The sequence below is a fragment of the Cicer arietinum genome, chromosome 6, assembly GCF_000331145.2.
Source record: "Cicer arietinum cultivar CDC Frontier isolate Library 1 chromosome 6, Cicar.CDCFrontier_v2.0, whole genome shotgun sequence".
In the NCBI taxonomy this organism is placed as follows: Eukaryota; Viridiplantae; Streptophyta; class Magnoliopsida; order Fabales; family Fabaceae; genus Cicer; species Cicer arietinum.
The window spans coordinates 59,872,103-59,896,962 of NC_021165.2; the positions used below are offsets into that span (position 1 = coordinate 59,872,103).

General features: G+C 32.6%; 7 non-coding genes and 1 pseudogene across 7 annotated transcripts; 1 reads left to right on the top strand and 7 right to left on the bottom strand.

Moving 5' to 3' along the window:
- Positions 1 to 24,860, top strand: part of LOC101489709 (probable E3 ubiquitin ligase SUD1) — a 62,267-nt pseudogene that overhangs the window by 21,990 nt on the left and 15,417 nt on the right.
- Positions 7,934 to 8,058, bottom strand: LOC113784217 (small nucleolar RNA snoR80). Its single transcript, XR_003470233.1, has one exon. It is a non-coding gene; the product is annotated as a small nucleolar RNA snoR80 (small nucleolar RNA).
- LOC113784208 (small nucleolar RNA Z152/R70/R12) lies at positions 8,112 to 8,218 on the bottom strand. Its single transcript, XR_003470224.1, has one exon. It is a non-coding gene; the product is annotated as a small nucleolar RNA Z152/R70/R12 (small nucleolar RNA).
- Positions 8,335 to 8,420, bottom strand: LOC113784195 (small nucleolar RNA R11/Z151). The gene has a single exon (XR_003470211.1). It is a non-coding gene; the product is annotated as a small nucleolar RNA R11/Z151 (small nucleolar RNA).
- LOC113784193 (small nucleolar RNA Z157/R69/R10) lies at positions 8,560 to 8,658 on the bottom strand. Its single transcript, XR_003470209.1, has one exon. It is a non-coding gene; the product is annotated as a small nucleolar RNA Z157/R69/R10 (small nucleolar RNA).
- LOC113784215 (small nucleolar RNA snoR80) lies at positions 14,740 to 14,864 on the bottom strand. The gene has a single exon (XR_003470231.1). It is a non-coding gene; the product is annotated as a small nucleolar RNA snoR80 (small nucleolar RNA).
- LOC113784199 (small nucleolar RNA R11/Z151) lies at positions 15,140 to 15,225 on the bottom strand. The gene has a single exon (XR_003470215.1). It is a non-coding gene; the product is annotated as a small nucleolar RNA R11/Z151 (small nucleolar RNA).
- LOC113784192 (small nucleolar RNA Z157/R69/R10) lies at positions 15,365 to 15,463 on the bottom strand. The gene has a single exon (XR_003470208.1). It is a non-coding gene; the product is annotated as a small nucleolar RNA Z157/R69/R10 (small nucleolar RNA).

The window sequence follows — 24,860 nt, forward strand, 5'->3', positions numbered from 1 at the left end:
TCGATCATTTCTGCATTCGTAGAGAGGTGGCATCGTGACACCAGTAGCTTTCATCTCTCTAATTGTGAAATGACGATTACTTTGGACGACGTGTCATCTCTGTTGCATATTCCCATTACCGGTGCATTCTTCAGTATTAATGTATTTAACAAGGATGAAGGTGCAAATATATTGGCAAAGCTTCTTGGAGTTAGTCACGATGTTGCTTATGCAGAATTTAATGTGACGCGGACAACCACGGTTAGGTATAGTTGGTTACTTGACGTATACCATCAGCGTTGTCGTGAACAGCGTTGGCAGATGGCTGCGTGAGCATTTCTTTTGTTTTTGGTCGGTTGCACACTCTTCAGCGATAAGAGTGCATACGCAGTTAGTGTTGCCTATCTTGAGTGTATATGGACTGGTTTCGCAGAATTTCTCATCCATACATCATTCGTAGAGGACCAGTCCATGAAGCTGATGCAGAGCCTACTGATCATGCCACTCATGCAGCTGATGGCGGCGATCATGCTGATGACACAGTTGACATAACGGTATATTGATATTATTATTATTTTTTGTATTATTGATATTTATTTTTAATTAATTTAATTAATTATTGATATTTATTTTATTTTATTTTTTATTACAGCGTCGAGCAATACAAATTGTTGAAGAGCTGATTGGCCGACAACTGATATTACCTGATGGCATGTCACTCATTAATGAGTTAATTTTGATGCTGCGAAGTCAGATGGGTGGTGGTAGAGATTGGACGAACACAGTACCATATCGTAGAAGAAATAGAAGAACTTAGGATTTATTTATAACGTTTTGGAACATGGTATTTTTGTAATTGATATGTAATATTTGGGTACTTTTAGGTATTTTGGATACTTTAGTTTTGGATATTATGGGTACTTTCGAATCTGATATATTTTGGATATTTTAATTTTGTGTACTTTTGGATATTTTGGGTACTTTCGAATTTGATATATTTTGGATATTTTAGTTTTGCGTGCTTTTGCATGAAAATATTTTCATTTTACAACATATTCATTGTAACATATTCATTGTAACAAATCCATCTAGTTTACAACATATTCATCTATACATATTGAATGGAAATATTTTCAGTTTACAACATATTCATCTATACTGCATGGAAATATCTTCAGCCAATGTTGAATGTGATCATTGTAAATAAATTCCCACTGACGTGCTTCTTCTATGCAATATTTTCTCCACAAATTACTTGGTGGTGGTATAGGAGAATTTGGCTTTAAATAAACCTATTAAAATAATAAATTTATAATTTATTAAAAATGACATTAAAGGTTAACAAATACATAAAATGGGAATAACTATCTAAGTGAAAAATTAAATACCTGCACAAAATGACAGTTATTAACAAATGCAATAACTATCATATGATGATCTGAAATAGGTGTTGGTGGTGGACTTCTAAGTGGAAAAAATGTTTATGATTGGTTAAGTGATAATGCGACGAAAACCAAGTTAAATTTCGAAGCAATCACATATCCTATTTCTGGAAGTGTCATCCAATTATCCAAAGTTGCAACATGTTCAACATATACATTGCGTATAAGTTGTTGAACAAAAATTTGTCCACCATATATTATCTCGTAATGAGACATGAATTCTTGAAGCTCTACCACACACTCTTGACGAATGAATGCCCAAAAGTTCTCACCCATTCCAAGTAAAGCTGCAACTGCACGATATCCACAATTACCATCCTCACCCACGTCAATAATGTCATCTATGAATTTGTGAATTTCAACCGGCAACCATTCCTTGAAGATAAGAACTCTCGGTTGTTGAACTTTGCTGACTGATGGTCGAGGTGTGAGCTTTGTTACTGATGGTCGAGGTTGTTGTACTTTATTAGAAGTTACAGTACTACATACATTTGTGCCACTGCATCAAACACTTGCATCCATATATTCCCACCAAGATGGATCACGCTTGGTTGATTTATCTCTTTTTGATATCTTACTTTTGCCTTTTTTCGGTGCACCCTTTGTTTTAACCTTGTCAACAGGTGGACACATCGACGTAGTCGATGGATACGCAATCTCACGTAATTTACCTTTCAGTGAAATTTTTCCAGGTACATCAAGTTCATCAAACTTTTTCACTATCACTTCTATTTCATGTTTCACAGATAATTCTGAAGGTTTACCCGATCCATCATCATGAAAAGTTAATTTAGTCCACCAAACATGAATAACATCTAATGGAATAGAACGGGGGATCATACTATACCTGGCTATTATCTCACATGCACAAGGTAGACCATGTGTTCTCCTAATTGTGCAGCGACATTCAGACTTATCTATACCTACATACTTCACGCGATCAAACTCTGCTGCAATGTGGTCTATTGCATTTTTTGACACAACACCACGCAAATTGGCATACAATCTGTTACTATGTCGATGGACCTTCTGAATTATGCTCTTTTCAAATGATGCTATTATCTCACTGTGTTGTAATACAATCATGCTATTGATGGTTTCCCAAACACTGCATATATCACCAATGCTATCTTGTAATATCCGTTTCAAACTCCAGTGCGCCGACTCAACCCTTTGTGTTGTAGTGTTCCCAAAATGCATAACTCTATTAGTCCACGCCTCAACAAATCTTTCCTTGTGAGGAATTAACCACTGGTCATGTACATAATCATTAAAGATAGAAGAGCTACTACAAATTCCTTCAAAGTTAGCCAAATTCATGTAGTACTGAGTCTCATCATAACTATAAACAAGAGCCTCCCATGCCTCCATTATTTGCACCTGCTTCTTTTTTGGAAAAACAGTTACCTTGCACTTTGCTTTCACATTTTTGCATACATGAAACAGGCATAATAAATTGACCGCCTTTGGAAAAACACATTCAACAGCGTTCATTAAAGCAAGATCTCTATCAGTAACAATTACTTCAACTTCACCACCTGTAATTTGTTCTTTCAATATTTGTAGTGCCCATGTAAAATTATCAACACGCTCAGACTGTAGATACGCAAATCCAACACAAAATGTCATTTCTGTAGATGTAACACCAATAATTTCAAGTAATGGCATCCGATACCTACATGTCTTGTATGTGCTATCCAAAATCAATATTATGTGAAAATTATTTACAAGACTGATAGCGTCTGGATGAGTCCAAAAGATATCCCTCAACTCATTTGAACCCTCTACCTTCCTATATCGATAGACATATTTGTCGCGTTCCATCAATGTCAAAAGATGTTGCATTTCTGTTCTATTACCTCTAAGTGATGAACGATATGCTTGACGTGCATTGTAAACTTGTTTTATTGTCGTCAAACTTGTAACATTATGATCCTTTATTGTCATCAATATGTTTCTTGGTTTGATCATATTTTTCGTCATATCACCAAGTACAACTTTCTCTTCTTGAGACAATCGGCCTAAGAAAGCATGACCAGTCAGTTTTTTGGCCAATTCGTGGTTATGGACACCGCATATTACATGCAGATACCATCCATCACCAACATTTGATGGTGTACCTCTCAATCTAAAAGGATATTCACATTTTCTACTCAAAGTACTCCTCGTCGGTTTAGGATTCTTCCAAGGTCTATATTTACCGCTTCTATCACAACCAAGAATTAATTTTGTCTTTGTTCTTGGTCGTGTTGTCGCATTTTCAGATCTAAAAATAACAATGACAACTCCATTTTCCCTTCCAACATTTCTAGCCCATTTTAATAAATCATCTCGCGTATCAAACATCATGCCGGTGCTAAATACATCAGTCAAATCAACCATAACATCTTCACCTCCCTTGTTCAAAGCACCATTCATTGCATCAAAATCATCATACCTTTCATCGAAATCACGTTCCAAACAGTCATTCATATCCTCAAAATCAGGTTCGAAACCTTCATACATTTCATCACTATTGTATTCCCCTTGGTCCATTTATCTGTATCCAAAACAAAGGAAAACTAAATTTTTAATTTTTTGAAGATAACATGTACGTGAATTGCAGTTCACGTACAAAACTTATTTTCCAAACTTTTTCTGAATACGCAATTTCATATCACGTACGTGAACTTATTATTCAACATTCAACGATTACGCAATCTTAGTTCACGTAGGTGTACGTGAATTCAGTTTGCGTACAATATGAGGATTCAAGTTTCAAACTCTATTGATTACGCAATCTGAGTTCACGTAGGTGTACGTGGACTCAGTTTGCGTAGAGTATGACATTTTTAATTTTTTTAAAACATACGTGAACTCAGTTCACGTAACTCCAAAACGTACGTGAACTGAGTTCACGTAAAATCCCCAGATTTACAAAAAAAATACGAACCAAAATACAGAGCAACAAACATACCTTTTTATGTAGTTTTAACCACAATGTGATTATCAAACTGATGTGTTGTAGGTTATGAGTGAGTGATGTAACTTTTTAATGATTTTGAGTATTGGTTAGTGAAGTATGATGATTTTTGTAGGTGAGTTGTGAGGTTTGATGAAAATTGATAAATGAGAGTTATGGAATAATAAATGTGTAATATTGATGACAGGGGCATTTTGGGCATTTTGATTTTTATTTTTTATTTTTTACGGGTGTGAATAGCAATTTGGGGGGTGTTGGTAGCATTATTGTATCTAAAATTGTACCCCGTTGCCCTCATATTATACTCCTACTCCACAAATGTTATGAAATAAGTTTTTACTTCCATAAAATCTTTCGTTTTCACTTATATAATATTTCAGTTTTTCAATAAACAAATGAATGTTAAACTTTTTTTTTAGAATTTTTTTTTAAATTTTCAAGTATATCAGTTACATTTTAAAAAATTTTAAAAAAGTGTTTCGATACAAACGTTTTACTATAGAATTTTTTTTAAAATCTTCAAATTTTTCAATACTCAATTGTCTTGACAATTTTGACATCCCTATATTTTTTGAAAATTTAAAATAATTTTTTCATAGTACAACTTTTTCATAAGTTTTTCGATAATTTTGGATAACTTTCAAAAAAGTTTTATGACATGGTCCAATATCGAGGAACATAGATTAACTTTTCTGAAAATTTCTTAAAAACTTTTGTATATTGAAAATTTTAAATTGATTGCTTCAGAAATTTTTGATGTTGGATGGTGAAAAAAAATTGAGTTTATAAAATAAATAAAAAAATTAAGGTAAAATTGGCACTTTTAAAAGAAAGTATAAGTATAACAATGAGGATAGGATAAAATTTTCTCATTTATTTGTTTAATTTATTACTTTCATAATATTTTCATTTGATAAAAAAAAAAACTTTCATATATATTCATTGAGTTGTAGTAATTTTTTTTTTATATATTTCATTTTTATGGGGTTTTAATCTGAGAATATGATTTAATGTCGTATATTTTTCTAATTTATAGAACACAATTAGTGATAAATATTTGTATTTTATTTTGTGTATTATAGTTTTCTTTAAAATTGTATTTATGAGATATTTGATATATACAATAATAAAGAAGTAGCAAGCATTATAACATTCAAACACAAATAAAAATCGAGAGTACAAACCTGAATCGCCACAAAAATAGTCCGATAATATCATAATTAAGCTAAAGTTTGTTGAATTTTAAATTTCAGTCGCAAGAAAAAATGCATTTTGAACAGACGATATGTTGTGTGTCACAGGAAATTTTCTCCACCACTCAATTCTATTTATATTGTAAAAAAATAAAATAAAATAAATTGCATAATTTCCTATCAAACCTTGGAATCACACCAATTATTCTCATATCATTTGGAAAAGAACCAAATCATATGTCATTTCCAATACTAAGACACCACATCATTGATTTGAAATAAATAACAAGATCTCCAAATAAATTTAATGAAAACTTGAAAAATAAACTAAGAAGACACTCAACTATTTAATTTACGAGTGAACAATGCTTCTTGATCTCTCCATCAGTCCCAACCTTGACATTAATACGACTCATTTTCTCCATAGACTTAGCAAATTCAATAAAGAATTTTTTATTTGATTTTAGTTGTTGATCAATAATGGATTTTGTAGTTGAGCTTTTAAGCAATGCAGCATCTGATTGGTTTTTAAGTACCTACGTCGGAATCTTTTTGCATTTTCCTTAAATCTCTTTCTCACGGAGCTTTGAAGTTGTCTTTTTACTTGAAAATGAAAGTTTAGTGAATAATAATAATATATGGTAACTTTATGAAAGTTTAGTGAATAATAATAATATATGGTAACTTTAGTAGTTGAAGAATTTGTAAAAATTTCAAAACAGAAAGAAAACAGAAAAATATTAAAATTAGAAATTTTAATTTTAATTTTTGTAATTAAGTAAATATAAATTTTTTGGTTTTATTTAATTAAAAATAATTAAATTTTTTTGTAAAAATATAACTAATATAATTTTTATCATCTCATGCCAAATTATTAAAAAATTCATGTATCCTCCTATATCATAAAAAAAACTGAGAAAAAAAAATAGTGGGAGATTGCAAAATAAGAAGGAGATAAATATAAAAGAATTAAAATTGTTCGTTTTAAACTAAGACCAAACTCCATAGTCTAAAAATTAGAGAGTTTAAAATTATAATTAAACCTAAAAAAAATTTGGAAAATCATAAATTAGGAGGTTCAAAATTATAATTAAATTTAATTTTTTTTGGGAAATCACACCTACAAAATAAACAAAACTCTGATAGTGAGTTCTCAAGAGATTTTAATGAGAAAATGTAATCAATGATTTTTATCTTTTTTTTTTTACTTCTTTGCAATAATTGTGTATTGTGTTTGATATTTGTAAAATACGATCGAAAATGTATTGAATCTGTTGATTTTTATTCTTTGGAATTGTTTCATCTATATTTTCTACATGAAATTCTTCTTTGATTTTAGTTTTGCTTCGAATTTCATCTGTTGCTTCCTTCAAGGCTGGTTCATTGATTTCATCTCACTTTTGTTGTTGTTGTATGAGTTTTGACTTTTGTAATTTGGTGTTTTTGCTATTGAAAGAGTCTGTCTTTTATATGTGATTTAGTGTTGACTAAAGTTTAACTATTTAGATAGTATTCTTTGTGCTATTATCGATGGTGTGATATTTGACCTTATTTCTTGCAGAAACTCCTCTTCAAATAACAAAGGTTTCAATGTGCTATTATCGATGGTATGACAATATTTAATTTTATACTGTTGTTCTATAATATGAAGGTTTTAATATATTGAATATATAATGTTGATTATCAGTGTGACTATAGGATCTTCTCAAATAATACATTAGAATTAATGAAATTTAAATTTATTCAAGCTTCTTAAGTACCACAAATATACAACATAACCACAATCCTTGTTTCCATAGAAGATGCTTGCAAAACAACAATGTATGACTCTTAATAGAGGCTTTCAACTTCTCTCTTTAAATTTCAAATCCATTATTTTCTTCCTTGGTTAATTGTAGATTGATTGTAGAAAGTATTATTCATTTACATTTTATGCTTTATTTCTTGGCATTGGCTTCCTTTCGGTTTAATTTTATTTTTTTTCATCGGTTAGTATAATGTAAATGTGAGCGGTTATTTGTACCGAGTTCAACTCTCACGAAGACGAGAAGGTCATGATAGTGACGATAACAAGCATTTGACCATTTCACATTCATTAACATGGATGCTGCAAATTTATATTATTTTGAATTACAAACATTTCCAAAAAAAATACCTGCAAAACATCAAACATGCAGCAAAAATGTGTTACTTCTAATCCTTTTTTACAAAATAGTATAATCAATGTTAAAAACACGAATCCAAGTGAAATTTCATAATTTAGAACAATTTCACATATAAATTTATTAATTTTCATTTATAATAGTAAATCTATTACGCAAATATTTATTATAATTGATAAAAAAAGACATAAAAAGACATGTATGAGGCGTTTTCAAGACCAAATGATATTGAAGAAAACCCATAAATCAGGATCACCACATAATTGATTTAGCATTCAAGACATTACACCAAAAGAAACAATTAATCCTTCAGAATTGGTAATGGACACAAAACATTATAAACATTAATAATAAAATAATTAAAATATTAAAAAGTGCTCAGTGGAAGGAGAAGTCGTTATTAAATAGGCTCACGGCGCAACTTGTAGGTTATGTCCACTGCCAAAACACTATGAAGTGTTTTCATCTCATCATTGCACCAAAACATTATTAGATGTTTTCAACTATTATAACACATTCATAAAAATACAAATTTACATAACAAACAAAAAGAATGATATTTGAAAAAAGAATATTGAAATTAAAAAATAAAACGGTGGCTTCAGTGTGTGTAACATTCAGATCCTTGATAAAACAATCTCACTGAAATCCGCTAAGATAGTTAAATTATCATCATAAGCCAAAAAAGTTAATAAAACAATATAAAAAATTCAATTGATAAAAAGAAAATTGAAAAAAGGATTCATAAACCCAAAAACCCTAATTATCAACATTCAGTTCAACAACCAAAATACACTAATTTTCATGAAGTTGTAAAATATCTATGTGCTCGGACAGCCAAGGATTTGATAATCATATTCTGGGTGAAGATTTTCAGATGAGAAACTCTAGTCCACAATTTGTATCGTCACAACACATTACAAAACAGAACAAATATAACTACTAATGAAAAGAAAAAATCGATTGCAAACAACATCAGAATACCGGAAATTCAGATTCCAAAACAGCAAATCGAAACCACTGAAGAGATAGGAAAGAGTATTGGATGAAGGAAATGTCGCTGATTGAAAATTGAGGCAATAAGATCAAATTTATAGGCATTGAAGTGAAAGGCGATCACCAAGTTAGGGTTTACCATTAGTGGGTTGAACATCGGGATATCTAAAATTTACACCACACTCTACATTCTTAAAAACTACTTGTTTTTAAGATATAATTTAATATATAATTGCTTTCAACAGTATTTTGTTAAATATATTTTTAGTTTGATTTATTCATAATTTCATTTTTGATTCGATCACATCACATATCAAACTTGGATATTCGTGAATGTAAAGTCAATTTTAAAATTAATTTTTTTATTTATAGTTAGAAATTTAAGTGTTACTTTATGCATCACACTTGTTATCAATTATGTTTTTCTTTTTGAAAAGAGTTATGTTTTTTGTTTATAAATTAAATAAGAATGTTTTTGTAAATGAATCATGTATATGAAATTTTGATAATAAAATTTATTAAGAGGAAAATAAAAAAAAATAAAATAAAAAACAGACTTATAATAAGAATATATGGTGTGTCTTTAAATTCTAGTTCAACCGAAAAATACATATATTACTAGATTTGACTTCTTGTCTTGAGTATTGGATTCAAACTGGAGAGCTCATAGTTGTGTAAATTAATTATGATAGAATTTACTATTTCTTTTGAAGAAAAAAAAAGAACATAGACAGTATAAATTTTAATTAAAGAAAGCATAAAAAAAATTAATTTATTAATATATTTAAATTAAAAAATATTATTTTCGAATGTTAGATAAATCAATTTTGAACATTTCTTATTACTTCTAATTTATTCATTCTTCTTATATATGTTAAAGATTATTACAATTATATTAATTTAATATATATCATGATAATTTTGTCCCCATTCTTCTTCATATATTAAATACAACTCTTAAAATACAATAAAAAACAATTACTCTTAAAATTATACTAATCTTATAAGAGATAAATAATGGTATCAAAATAAATAAAATTTATTGTTTGTATTTCTTTTACTAGAAAATTTATTGTTTATATTAATATGTGAGAAAAATTAAAGAACGACAATTATTAAGAAAGAACCTAGGGTTCTTAGAAAAAAAAACCAAGAGAATAATAAATTTTATAATTATTTTTTTGAATTTGAACTTTAATTTTTTTTTTTATATCTCTCAACTCATAAACTACTAGTGGTTGCTATTATGCTTAATGTTGGTGCTGCATCTCACTTGTGGGGGGAAACATAACATCTCCTTATGAGATAATGAAGAAAAGACAACATTACTTGTCTTATCTTTGAACATGTGGTTGTTTTGCTTATGTCAGAATCCCCGATCCCAAGCGAATTAAACTCGCTAGTAGAGCCTATGAATGTGTATTCATTGGGTACGCAGTAAACAATAAAGCTTATAGATTATATGACCTAAATACGAAAGTAATCATAAAATCAAATGATGTTGACTTCTATGAAAATAAATTCCCTTTCAAATCAAGAAATAGTGGGGGCAGCGAACCTAGTCAAGTTCTTGTGACAAGAAGCACTGAAAGCAACAACCAAGGCCTATAACTTAGAAGAGGATCCTGCAAATTTAAAAGAAGTTATGTCATCATTGGATGCAAATTTATGGCAAGAAGCTTTAAACAATGAAATGGATTCTCTAGAGTCTAACAAGACCTAGAATTTAGTAGACTTGCCTCCTGGTTGCAAACTAATAGGTTGTAAATGGATCTTGAAAAAGAAACTAAAACTCGATGGAGTTGTTGATAAATAAAAGTCACACCTTGTAGCCAAAGGTTTTAGGCAAAAAGAAAATGTAGATTTCTTCAACACTTTTTCATCAGTCACTAGAATAACATCCATTAGGGTGCTCATATCACTTGCGGCTATTCATTACTTGGTGATACACCAGATGGATGTTAAAACAACCTTTTTAAACGGTGACCTGAAAGAAATATTTATATGGAACAATCTGAAGATTTTATAATTCATAGACAAGAAGACAAGGTCTTTAAGTTAGATAAGTTTCTGTATGGTCTTAGACAAGCTCCTAAACAATGGCATGAAAAATTTGACAACTTGATTATATCAAATGAGTTTAAAGTGAATGAAAGTAACAAATGTATTCATTATAAATCTAAAAATGGAATTTGCACTATCATATGCCTCTATGTAGACGACTTACTCATATTTGGTTCAAACATTCATGATGTAAATAATGTGAATTCTTTGTTGAGTAACAACTTTGATATGAAAGACCTCGGAGAAGCAAATGTAATCCTTGGAATCAAGATTACTATGTCAGAAAAGGGAATTTCTTTGGATCAATTTCACTATGTTGAAAAGATCCTAAAGAATTATAATTACTTTGACTGTAAACCTGCTTGCACACCATATGATCCAAGTGTGAAACTTTTCAAGAACACTGGTGAAGGTGTTAGACAAACTGAATGTAAGCATCATTGGTAGCCTTAGGTATGCCACTGGTTGTACTAGACCCGACATTGCCTACGTCGTGGGATTATTGTGCAGGTTTACTAGTAGACCTAGTATGGAGCATTGGCACGCTATCGAAAGAGTCATGAGATACCTTAAAAGGACATGAGTATCAATTGCATTATCAAAGATTTCATGTTGTCCTTAAAGGATACAGTGATGATGATTGGAAAACCTTATCGAATGACTCCAAAGCAACCAGTGGCTATATTTTTAGTATAGTCGGCAGTGTTGTATCTTGGAGATCGAAGAAATAGGCGATATTGGCTAAGTCCACTATGGATTCAAAAATGATAGCTCTAGCTACTGCTAGTAAAGAAGCAAGCTAGTTGAGATGCTTGCTAGTAGAGATCTCTTTAAGGGAAAAACCTTTGACAGTTGTGTTGATCCACTGCTACAGTATTGCGGCTATTGCAAAAATGGAGAATCGTTATTACAACAGTAAGAGATGATAAATACGTCGTAAACAAAGCATCGTTAGAGAATTACTTTCTAAAGGAGCTGTTGTAGTGGATCATGTATTCACTGATGAAGTTTTAGCAGATCCTTTAACGAAAGGATTAGCTAGAGAGGAAGTCCTAAATACATCCAAAAGGATGAGACTATTGTCTATAGATCAATGAGTCACTTACGATGGTAACCCGACCTTATAGACTGGAGATCCCAAGAATTAGGTGCAATGGGTAATAACAAGTCATAGAGGTAAGAGATGAACATGCTATATTATATATGAGAGAATCATGATTCCTAAAGCGATAAAAGGTTGAGATAATAGAAACTCTTAATGAGATCTATACTCTATGTCGAGTGGAGTACCTAGTTACATGAGTACTCTTGATAGAATCACCTATGTGAATGTGGAAGTGGAGGCGTTTTCGAGACATAATTCTTAGAGTGTTCACTATACTGGGATACATGTGCATGGTGATAAATTCACGAGCTTTTGAGAAAACACCCAAATGAAAAGGTTGTGTGTGGGTTTGATATCAGAGATAGAGTTCAAGACTACAAGTCACTTTTGTTGAATTTGAACCTTACTTGTTATGCAAAGGTTCAAGTCAAGAGACACATTTGTTTATGCACAATCTTATAGAAACGTTTGACGCTATTTCACAAACATTCTTCTTAAATTATAGTGGGGGATTATTGGAAATGATGATGATATTAATGGAAGATTGTTGGAAATAATGATGACATTAATGAGAGATGGTGTTGTTGTGAATTGAAAAATAAGGAAGTCCTACATATGAGGGATATCACACACTAGTAGTGTATATAAGGTGGAGGTATGGTACATGGGGTGTGCCCCAAGGGGATTCCCCAATTTTGTAAAGGAGGAAGAACGCATTCAAAATTGACCACCACACATGCGCGTACGCGCCCCCGTCGTCGTCTTGCTCGGCAGGGTTGGGCTTGAGCTTCGGTTAAGTGGTAATCTTTTTGGCATATGAAAATTACTAATTTATTTAATTGAATGAATACTTGCGTTTTTATCTCTTATTGATACGTTAATTACGTAATTGCCATCCATCGAGTCAACATTCAACATCTGATCTAGTCAGTTCCTTGCCCTTTAATTTCGCGCTTCTGTTTTGTTGGTCAAAACCCTAATCGCTGGTCTCGCGCGTCTGTTATTGCTTGGTCAAAAACCTAAGTCAAAACCTAGCGCACGTTTCAGTTGTCAAACAAATTGTGGCTCACGTTTCTGTGGTCAACATAAATATTAGAGTACACATTTAGTGGATCAGACCTAATGGATCACACTTTTCTCTCTGATGCAGTCACGAATTTCCTCTATAAATAGAGGGTTCTCCTTAGTTGGAAAAGCACACAAAAAATACTTCAAATATGAGGCTTTTCTCTATTCTCCCCCTTTCTTACTCACTTCTTATTTTTCTTTCAACTAGTCTTAGTGTCATATTACGAGTGGTATTCATTCAACTGTCATATTGAGGGTGTAATTCTAGAACGGTTTTCTACGGTGCAGTAGAACTCTGATACAGTGATCTGAGATGTTTTATTCTGTGAACTTGTGGTTGATAGTCTGCCTTGCACAATTTGGACAATGCCTCAAAATGTCTTAAAGAGTTCGACGTAGTCCACGACTCAACTCAGTAATATTTTCGATGGCATAAATTTTTTTTTCAAAGTTTTTTTGAAATTAAAAAATATTGAATCAATGGTCTATATAAAGTTGTTTGTGTAATATATTGAATCAAGAGAAACCACATCACCAGAAGCCTCATAATCAATGAGCATCTTTGCTATCGCTCAAAATACATTTGTGATTTGATACGCTTTTCTAGAAATAATGCAATAGATATTTGCATCTTGGTCTTTTCTTCTAAAGATAGTTTTTTTTTTTTGTACGATTGAAATATTAATCGAAAAAATTAATTGCAATAAGAGAAGGGGCAAAGAACAAAACCCTCCAATGGTTAACCCTCCAGCCACCATTGATTCCAATGGTTACCCAATATAACCAAAGATCGATCAATAATATTGGAAAGCTGCTCACAATTAATTGGAAGAAACATTTTGGCAATTGAACATGTTTAGAGCAGCCTATAGCGGTTTAATATTTGTCTCAGTTTCTCACTCTTTGAATTAAATTGGGTGCAACTCGGAATTGTTTGGCTACTCACATTCCTCTAAGAAATTTTATTTAAGAAAATAATTGAAAAACTTAATTGTTTTGCTTTATTTTACTAGAAATATTTTTAAATTTGAATTAATATTTATTATTTTAAATTTACAAATATTATTGACTTATTTTTATTTATTAGGATCCATTGACTTAATTGGAGCAAGGCTCATAAAGATAAAATTAGATTAAGTAAAAATATTATTTATTTTATTCTCTTTGACTTCTTTTGAACCATCTTTTGAATTAATATGTATTTTTTTCACACTATGAAATCCCCTCATCTTTAACTTTATATAATTCCCAATTAGTTACACCAAGATGAAGTTCGACACCTATTGATCATGAGTTTCATACTTCTTATTCACTTTTCCATTTCCTTATGATCCATTTTCCCCATTTTCATCATGATTAGTATGGATTCACACTTACACCAACATAGTATGGTCCATGCATCTACAGACCACTGGATAGTATGGTCCATGCATCTACAAACCACGGGGAAGCCCAAATTTGACAATAAGTAGGGGTGGATAAGAAACCGAAATCCACCAAAATCCATAAGATTTTTTGGATTTACAATCGAAAAATCCAACCGATCAAACGGAAGCTCTAAACACAACAACCTGAGAAACAGATAGATCTTAGGTTAAAGATATTTTTTATTTTAACTACAAAATTTCAAGTATTGCAACAATTTATACCAGGCTTAAAAAGGCCTTAACTCGTTCTTAGCTGATAAATAGCAAATCAATCTGTTCCAATTATGCTTCCCAAATACTTATTTATATGTCAATTGATAAAATAAGATCTTTAAAATTAAGCATGCATGAGGCGTTTCCAAGACCAAATGGTATTGAAGAAAACCCATAAATCAGGTTCACCACATAATTGATTTAGCGTCCGAGTCATTACACCAAAAGGAACAATTAATCCTTCAAAATTGGTAATGGACACAAAACAATATTAACTATAAAAACTAAATCAGCATATTGACATATAAAAATGAAAAGAATGAACTTATAATAATGAAATACATGAAAGTTTCGCAAAGTTACATTGACTGCCCATAATACTATATGTTTTCATATCAATATAGCACTAACTAAAAGATAAAATGGTGAAGCATGAAAACTTATTCATCAAACATATAGTACAAAGAGCAAAGTAATAATTCATCAACTAAAACATTAATATTAAAAAAATAGAAGATTAAAAATCTAAGGCTTCATTGTGTGTAACATTCAGATCCTTGATAAAACAATCTCACTGAAATCCACTAAGATAGTTAAATTATCATCATAAGCCAACAAAGTTAACAAAACAATATAAAAAATTCAATTGATAAAAAGAAAATTGATAAAAGGATACAAAATCCCAAAAACCCTAATTATCAACATTCAGTTCAACAATAAAAATACACTAATTTTCATGAAATTGGAAAATTTCAGTGTGCTCGGACAGCCAAGGGTTTGATAATCAGATTCTGGGTGAAGATTCTCATATCAGAAACTCTAGCACACATATTGTATCATCACAGCACATTACAAAATAGAACAAATATAACTACTAATGAAAAGAAAAAATCAATTGCAAACAACGAAAATTGAAATTTCAAGTTCGCAAATCTGGAGTATTGAAGGGATAGAACAAAGTATTGGATGAAGTGGATATTGCTGTTTGAAAATAGAGGCAATAGGTTCGAATTTATAGGCCGTGAAAAGAAAGTGAACCGCAAATTAGGGTAAATACTGAAGGTATAGTTAAAGGGTTATATAGGGTTTTGGTCCTTAACATTTAGGTGAGTTTTGGTTTTAATATTTTGAAAAGAAAAAAAAAATATTAGATTTTATACTTGTAATATAAGAATCTCATTGTTTTGGTTGTTGATATCAACTACTCATCTAAATTAGATGTTACATCCCATTTTGGTGTCATATTGCACTAACTTGTCACATCATCCAGCTCAACATCGAATGGGTGATTATCGTTTGGCAAGGACAAAAATAAATACTATTATTATAGGGATCAAAGCAAAAGGGATATAAATCATACAAAAATCATATATTATCCAAAAAACTTTAATTTCGATTTTCAACTTCAACTATTCTATATACTAGTTTTTCATTCTTGTAAAATAATTGATTTTTGGTCTATCTTCTCTTTTTCTTCTATTTTATCTATATATAGATTATATTTAAGTTGTTTTATTTATCTTAAGTGTCAATACAACTCAAAAACACACTATCTCATAAATTGTAAAGTTCATAAATACATATTTTCTCATAGTTCATCAATTAAAAAAAAAAACTCAGCAGTACACCCCCTCAATTTCTATGAATAGTTTGACAGATCCTTAAACATACTTGAGCAAAGTACAAACAATAACTACATTTACCAACACAACTCAAAAAGACAATTGAGATCAACCCATAAACACTTGAGGTTACAATTTCGAGAATTATATGTTCATATGTGATAGAGATCTCATAAAAATCCGTGACACATAGATTGTATAAAGGTTGTACCTCTTGGCCTTAACATGAGTGACATTATCTCATTAAATATTTGTTCAACTATTTACAAAGTTTTCATGGGGTTTGTACGTACCTCTAAAGTAGCAAAATCAATTTAAAAGGAAGGGGGTTTGAATTGTAAATTCACATATTTAAAATTTTCTGATAAAAACTTAAGAAAATAACTCAAGAATGATCTTGGTTATGAAAACAGAAAAACAGAAAATAGAGAACGTTCTTGGTTCTGGAAACAGAAAACGAAGAAGTTCTTGGTTTCAGAAACAGAAAATGGAGAACGTTCTTAGTTAGTTAAAATCACAGTTTTAGTTTATCTATTTAACTTTATAATCCAAATGACTGAAAGTAAATAGAGATAAGGAAGAGATACCACACAAAGATATATCTTGGTTCACCTAACTTGGGCTACGTTCAGTCCTCACAACTGTGATATTTTCCTTTAAGTGTTCAAACGAAGAACATTATTGGTTTTACACAATTTTTGTTACGATCAACCTTGATCTGTAACAACAATTCCTTTCCACCCAGAAAGGATTCAATCAAGTCACCTATCAATCTTGAGAGGATTTTACAATTCACCTTTTAACCATAAAATGAATTTTACAACAATACTCAAACTATAAACAACCCTTTTGTTTGCTGCTGAAGATCAAGTGTAACAGGCTGGAGAATGTTTATCAATCTGGAGACTGATGTTACACTACTGGAGAATGATCATTTGACACTTTTGTTTTGAGTTGTGCCTTTGATCCTTTTGAGTAATTCTTTTGCCCATACGAGAGTTGTACATTCCTAGTATATGAACTGATGAGATCTTTCCTAGTACAATATATTTCCTTACATTAAAAACTGATGAGATCATGCTTGTTAAAAATGAAAAGAACGTGAAGAACGTTCTTGGTTTTGCAGATTATGTCATGTACGTTCTTGGTTCAGTTTTGTTCATTTTTAGCTTTTTCTTTAAATTGATTTCTCTTGCATTTGCTTTGAACCTAACTTGGATTATTACATTCAAAAGTACATGTTAAATTAACACATAATTTAAAATCATAATTAGAGTCCTTAATTAACTTATTATTTGTTTACATCAAAACATTAATTTGAGATTTTTTCTCAATAACCTCTTGACCTTAACCTTGAAATGGACCATGGAAGGGCAACAAATATAATCAAGTGGAAAGTGGAATTTAGAAGTTTTGGGATTAAGATGATACTTCATAATATGCAATAACAAGGTGCTCTTATTATTTGCCTGAATGATCGTGAGGGATGGGATAATAAAGAAATGTTTGATGTTGATTGCATGCTTATCGTCAATTAAGTTTAAGTATGAATGATTTTTCATGGGAACTCTTACTTTCAACTAAGGTTAATTTTTTATGCGGTCTTAGTAACTCAAAGTTCAGTCGGAAGATAAGTAAAGTTTGACAAAAAGATATTTCAGCCAAAAGTCAAATTCATTTCTCTTAAATGATTCATTCTTTTTTATAGTCCAAATGATTTTTTCCTTAACTAAAATTAACTAACAACTTGAGTTCATTGATTGATTCAACTCGGATTGATTTTTTCACCCTTGTGAAATATCATTGGTGAAAATAATTTCCTAAATGTAAATCAAGTTATAAAAAATTTCAACTTTTAAATTTTTAGAACTCCTCATTTCCATTTTTGACTTTTTTCGTTACCATTTATGCACCGTAAAACTCAAACTTAAAATTTATGTAATTCTAGAAATTTCAGTTTTTTTAGTTTTCTAGTATTCTTTTTAATTCTAAAAAATATCAATTGAAATTTCTAAAATTCTAAAAAAGAAATAAAAAATTCAAAATTTGATATTTTCGGCATGGTGTTTATAATCTAACCTTTATTTTTTCCATTGCAAAAAAAAAATTATTTATATATTTGATTGAGGCATTCCCAATTAATAAAGTAAGTTTAATAAAAAAAATAGATATTATTAATTATTCTAGCATACTATTTTATATATAGTCAAATATTTTAATTTCATATATTCAATATGAAATAACAATGTCGATTTACAAGAAATGGGGGGGTTTGAATTGTAAATACACCTTTTAAAAATTCCTATTAAAAACTTAAGAAAATAACTCAAGATTGATCTTGATTGTGAAAACAGAAAACGGAGAACGTTCATGGTTTTAACCAGAAAACGGAGAACTTTCTGGGTTAGTTAAAATCAGTAATTCAGTATATGTTTTTAACTTGATAATCAATCAAACTAAAAGTAAATAGATAAAGTAAGAGATACCACACAACGATCTATCCTGGTTCACCCAACTCGGGTTACGTCAAGTCCTCACAACCGTGAGATTTTTCACTGAGTGTTTAAAACAAATAACTTTCTTGGTTTTATAGCACCTAGCACAGATCAACCTTGATCTATTTCAAGCTCTATTTCTTTCCACCCAGAAAGTAAATACCACACCTATCTATCTTGATAGGATTCGTTACAATCTAATCAAACTATAATTAAACTCTTATAGTTTGAGTTATTACAATAATGATGAGATTGTTTTGATAGAATTTGAGATGTCTCAAGTCTTGTTTGAGATTCGATTCTTTACAAAGAATTCAGTAGTAATAGCATAAGATGATGTAAAGATTCAGAACTGCTTCTTCTTTGTGAAAATGAGAATTTCATGTATGTGAATGTGATTGATTTGTGAGTTTTTTCAGCACTTGATTTTCTACCTTAATCCTGGATATTGGCCTTCCTTTTATAGGTGATTAGGAGCATTTAATAATGGTCAAAAGAGCTGTTGGTAGTGCTCTGTCAGTTTTGACCAAAACCAATATGAGATTAAAATAATTCAGCCTTGAATAATTTGAATCTGTTTTGACTGAGTCTATTACAGCCTTGCTTAATCTTTTTGTCTTCTAGTTTAAAGATTTTTGAAGCTTCTCACTTAATCATTGATGTTACAGCTTCAATCTGGAGCCTTGAATCCGTCCAACATAGTTTGGAGAGTGATTATAAAACTTTGCAGAAGTAGGAAGATCACTACTAGAATTTGGCAGAAAACGGAGATTGATTATCAATCTGGTTGTGGCAGGTTGATCTTTATGGAGATTTGATGATAAATCTAAAGTTCCTGTTTTGATCATTTTGGTTGTCTTTGTAATGTCTTTGAATCGATCAAGATTGATTGAACTTTCTTGACAGTTTGGCTGACGAGTTTTCAAACTGTTTCAACTGGCCTGTTTCGAGTCCTTTTATTTTAATGATTCGAGAACCTTCTTTTACTGGGATGAAAACTATTTGTTCATTGCCATGTATTGATGATCTTAGTATAAAATTCAGAGGCAAAAGCTTCGTTGAAATAGTGGAGATTGATTGGTCAAGATGTTGTGACGATCAATCTTGAACCTGGAGATCATTCTCCATTTTGTCCAAAATGTTCTTGTTTATTTGTCTGTTCTGTTTTTAACTGTTTTCTTTGCTTTGCTTGATTCCAATCTTTGAATTAATTCACTCAATAGCACAAGTTAAATTAACATAACTTTTTAGAATCATAATTAATATCTTTAATTAACCTTTGTTTATTTTTATCAAAACTTTAATTTGAGAGTTTGTTTCAACAATCTCCCCCTTTTTGATTATGACAAACATGTTAATTTAGATTCTCATATCAAATATGAAGAGCTTAAGAGCTTCCTCTTCATTAATGCAGTAAGTGTTTTGACAGAAATTTAAACAAGCATATAATTTTGACACAGTTGTTTTCATTAATTCAAAAGAGATACATAACATTAGTTTGCTTTTAAGCATATGTAAAGAATCCTAGATACAAAAAGATTCTAAAAACAAATTAAAACTAACTTAATTATCCCCCTTTGTCATACAAAAAGGAAGGAGGAAAAGCAACTAAGATGTGAGAGACGGAGAGGATCCTTCAGATGAGGAGGATTTTCCTAGGTTAGGAGCTTGTGGAGGAGGAATAGGAAGAAGTGGAGGTGGTGCAATTCCCAGTTTGGGAGCGAGTTGTTCTGTGAACCAAGTTCTCAACATAGTAGTCTCCTGATCTTGCTGAAGCTGACGTGCCATTATGGTTTGAAGAGCAACCATAATATCTGAATTTGAAGGTTTAGCCATGCGAGGAGGAGTATGAATGTGAGTGGTTGGTTGATAGGTGGCAGCAACAACAGTATTGGATGGAATGGTGGAACGCAGATGGAGGGAACAGTGGCAAATGAGGTAGCCAAGGACGGGAGATGACCAGATGGTGTGGATGGTTTACTAGTGGGGACATGGTACTTATATGGGGATTTGGTAGTAATGTTTCAAAGTCATGAGATGGAGAGTGAAAGATTTGAGAGTATGAGAGGAAATCTGTGGAGGATAAAGTGGATGGTTGAGGAAAAACGGAGAATGTTGATGAATTTGGAATTTTTTCTGGAGAACGTTCTCGATTTGGTGGAGAATGTTCTAGAGCAGTTTCTGGTATTGCATCCCCTGATTAATCATATGTTTGAGGTGAGAAAGGAATAGGGATGGGGGCAATTCTTCGTGTTGCAGAGCGTTTTCTTTTCAAGGAGGTTGGAAAAAAGATGTAATGGTGGTAGGTTGTGCAGACAATGTTTTGCGCACCGAGAGGTTCTTTGTGGAGAATTTGGAGATTTTAATGAGTGATTTTTCAGTGGTGAGGGGAATTTCAAAATGCCTAAAGATTTTAGTTAATATCATTCTATAAGGAATAGTATTTTTCTTGTAATCTTTTGTGGCAGCACAGATCATGTGTTGAATGATCATATGAGGAAGATTAAGGCGCTTACAGTTGAGGAAGTGATAGATGATTAAGGCATCATTGGCAGAGACATACTCATGACTTCCACAATGATGAATGAGAGTATGTTGGCTCATGTTGTTGAAGACCTTTTGAAGGGGTTTGAGATATGTGGAGAGGTAGCGTGTGGATCGTTCTTGAAACAAGTCAGAGAGGACTTCACTCTCTTTGAGATTTAGAGCTGAGTACCACGTATTTCCAAAAACAGAAGGTCCTTCTTTAGGCAGTTGAAGGATGGAAGCCAGGATATCTGGAGTTAACCTGATCTCAATTCCCATAATGGTGGAGATGATTAGGGATTTATTAGAAAAGGTTTTGGCGTTGCAGTAGAATGCTCTTACAACACCTGGATAGTAAGACTCAGATGTTTGTAAAAATGTTGTCCAACCTAGAGCATTAGTATGATGTTGGACAGTGTTGCCATTGATAATGAGTTTATCAAATATAAAAACTCTTCTGATTCCAATAGGGAGTTGAGCCCATTTGTCTTTGAAATTTTTGGAGATTATTGGTGAAATGAGAGGGAGTTTGTTGGGTTTGGATTTTTTTAGTGGGTGGAGATGATTCAGATGAATTAGATGTGGATGAAGACGTAGTGGGAGAACGTTTGGATTTTATGGAGGGAGAATGCGTGTGAGCTGGAGAGGAATGTTCTTGAGGATGTGAAGGTTGAGCAGGAGAACATTCTAGATGTGGAGTACGTTCTTTTTGTGGAGAGCCGAAAGGGATACGAACTGAAGAACATTCTTGTAACACCCCGTTTTTCAAAGTGAGGGTGTATTTTTTTTTTTCAAAAGAAATTAAAATAAAACAGAGAAATAAATAAGGTAACACCTTTGGATAAGTAATTAAGTCATTATAATTTTCAAGCAGCAGAAAAAGTTCTCAATCCATGAATTCAAAATATTTACATAACAAAAGTAGTATAGTCTTCCAGTTTAAAAATAAACGCAACCCAAAAGAAAGACATCCGTTCCCTCTGTGTCAACCTAGTCTGATCATTTTACAAAACAACTAAACACCCTGAGTGATCTCCACGCGCCCCGTGGGATCCTCCTAGCGTAGCTCCAATCAAGCATTCTCATCTACATTCCCATCCGTAGGGTACGGACCGGTAGGATCATCCTGACTCTCATCTGAGGGCAAAGCCCAGATTTCCACAATAGTTGTAAAGGGTCACCAACAAAAATTAACAAATAACACATAACATTTAAGTTTTAAATGCACAAAATAACCTTTCAACTAAGCATGCACCTTAAAAGGATTTCTCATATGCTAAAAGTTCATGTAATGCTTGCCAATTAAAAATGTAATCAAAATGAAGTTCTCAAAACATCAAGTAATACATAACTGACCAAAACATTGATAAATCAATTGAGCAATCAATTATCTAACTCAAAATAAGGATTTCTACTGAGCCAATCGATTTGGTCAGTTTTTGTTGAGTTCTTGTGTTGCCAAATCGATTGCCAAATCGATTTTGTCAGTTTTGCTGAGTTCCTGTGTCACCAAATCGATTTTGACAGTTTTGCTGAGTTCCTGACTTAAGGCCAATCGATTTCCAAATCGATTGCTTAAATGGTTTTGAGAAACAGATCACAAAATCGATTGGCAAATCGATTTTTCCAATATAGCAAAGTCCCTGCAACTCATCCAATCGATTGGGAAATCGATTTCCCTGCTTATTCTCCCAAAAATACTTAAACTAATTCAATCTCACTCATACATAACTCCAAAACTTAACACTTAGCACTGATAACGCAATCGCTACAACATCACGAGTTTCGAAATAGTATTGCAATCAAACATGCTATCACCAAATTCCAAAACATACACTTAACACTTATAACACAATACTACACAGACAAAATGAACCAACAATTCACAATTTAACAGGGTGTAGTCTCTCACGGACAAACCCCTGTGCAGTCTCTCATGGACAAACACAATTCACCAGGGCGTAGTCTCTCACGAACAAACCCCTGTGCAGTCTCTCATGGACAAACACAATTCACCAGGGCGTAGTCTCTCACGAACAAACCCCTGTGCAGTCTCTCATGGACAAACACAATTCACCAGGGCGTAGTCTCTCACGAACAAACCCCTGTGCAGTCTCTCATGGACAAACACAATTCACCAGGGCGTAGTCTCTCACGAACAAACCCCTGTGCAGTCTCTCATGGACAAACACAATTCACCAGGGCGTAGTCTCTCACGAACAAACCCCTGTGCAGTCTCTCATGGACAAACACAATTCACCAGGGCGTAGTCTCTCACGAACAAACCCCTGTGCAGTCTCTCATGGACAAACACAATTCACCAGGGCGTAGTCTCTCACGGACAAACACCTGTGCAGTCCCTCACGGACAAACACCTGTCATCAATTCTCACAGGTTGTACTTCGAATGACAAGTTATCCTTTAGCTGGATTGTGTCTGGTTCGATCACATGAGATGGATCTGCAAGATATTTCCTCAACTGTGACACATGATACACGTCATGAATATTGGACAGTATCGGAGGTAATGCAATCCGATAAGCAACAGGCCCAATTCGTGCAGAAATCTGATATGGTCCAATGAATTTCGGAGTCAACTTCTTCGATTTCAAGGCTCTACCTACTCCAGTAGTAGGTGTGACTCTCAGAAATACATGGTCACCCTGTTCGAATTCCAAAAGTCTGCGACGCTTGTCCGCGTAACTCTTCTGACGATCTTGTGAAGTCTTCATTTTCTCCTTGATCTTCCTTACTTTAGCTGTGGTCTGTTGCACCATCTCTGGTCCGACAATCATATTCTCACCGTCTTTATACCAACACAAGGGCGTCTGACACTTGCGTCCGTATAAAGCTTCATATGGTGCCATTCCAATACTTGCGTGGAAACTATTGTTGTAAGTGAACTCAATCAACGGAAGTACATCATCCCAACTTCCTCTATCATCTAAAACACATGCTCTCAACAGATCTTCCAAGGACTGATTTGTCCTTTCAGTCTGTCCGTCCGTTTGTGGATGGTAAGCTGAACTCAATCGTAGCTTCGTTCCCAACGCTTCGTGCAATGCTCCCCAAAAATGCGATGTGAACTTCGGATCACGGTCTGACACAATGCTCGATGGTACCCCGTGTAACCTCACAATTTCAGCAATGTAGATCTCCGTTAGCTGATCTACCTTATAGGTGGTCCTTACCGGCAAAAAGTGAGCAGATTTAGTCAGCCGGTCCACTATCACCCATATAGAATCATTCTTCCTCCTTGTCTTTGGTAATCCGGTTATAAAATCCATGGAAATGCTGTCCCACTTCCATTCAGGTATATCTAAAGGTTGCAACATTCCAGCAGGTCGCTGATGTTCCACCTTCGCTTTCTGACAAGTTAGACAAGTGGATACATATTCCGCCACATGTTTCTTCATTCCTGGCCACCAATAATTCTGCCTCAAATCCTGATACATCTTTGTTGCCCCAGGATGAATACTCAGCTTACTCTTATGCGCCTCTTCTAAAATCGTTTTCCGCATATCTGTAATGGCTGGTACACAAATCCTACCATTACACCGCAAAACATTATCTGCCCCAATCTTGAACTCATTCGTCTTCCCTTGCA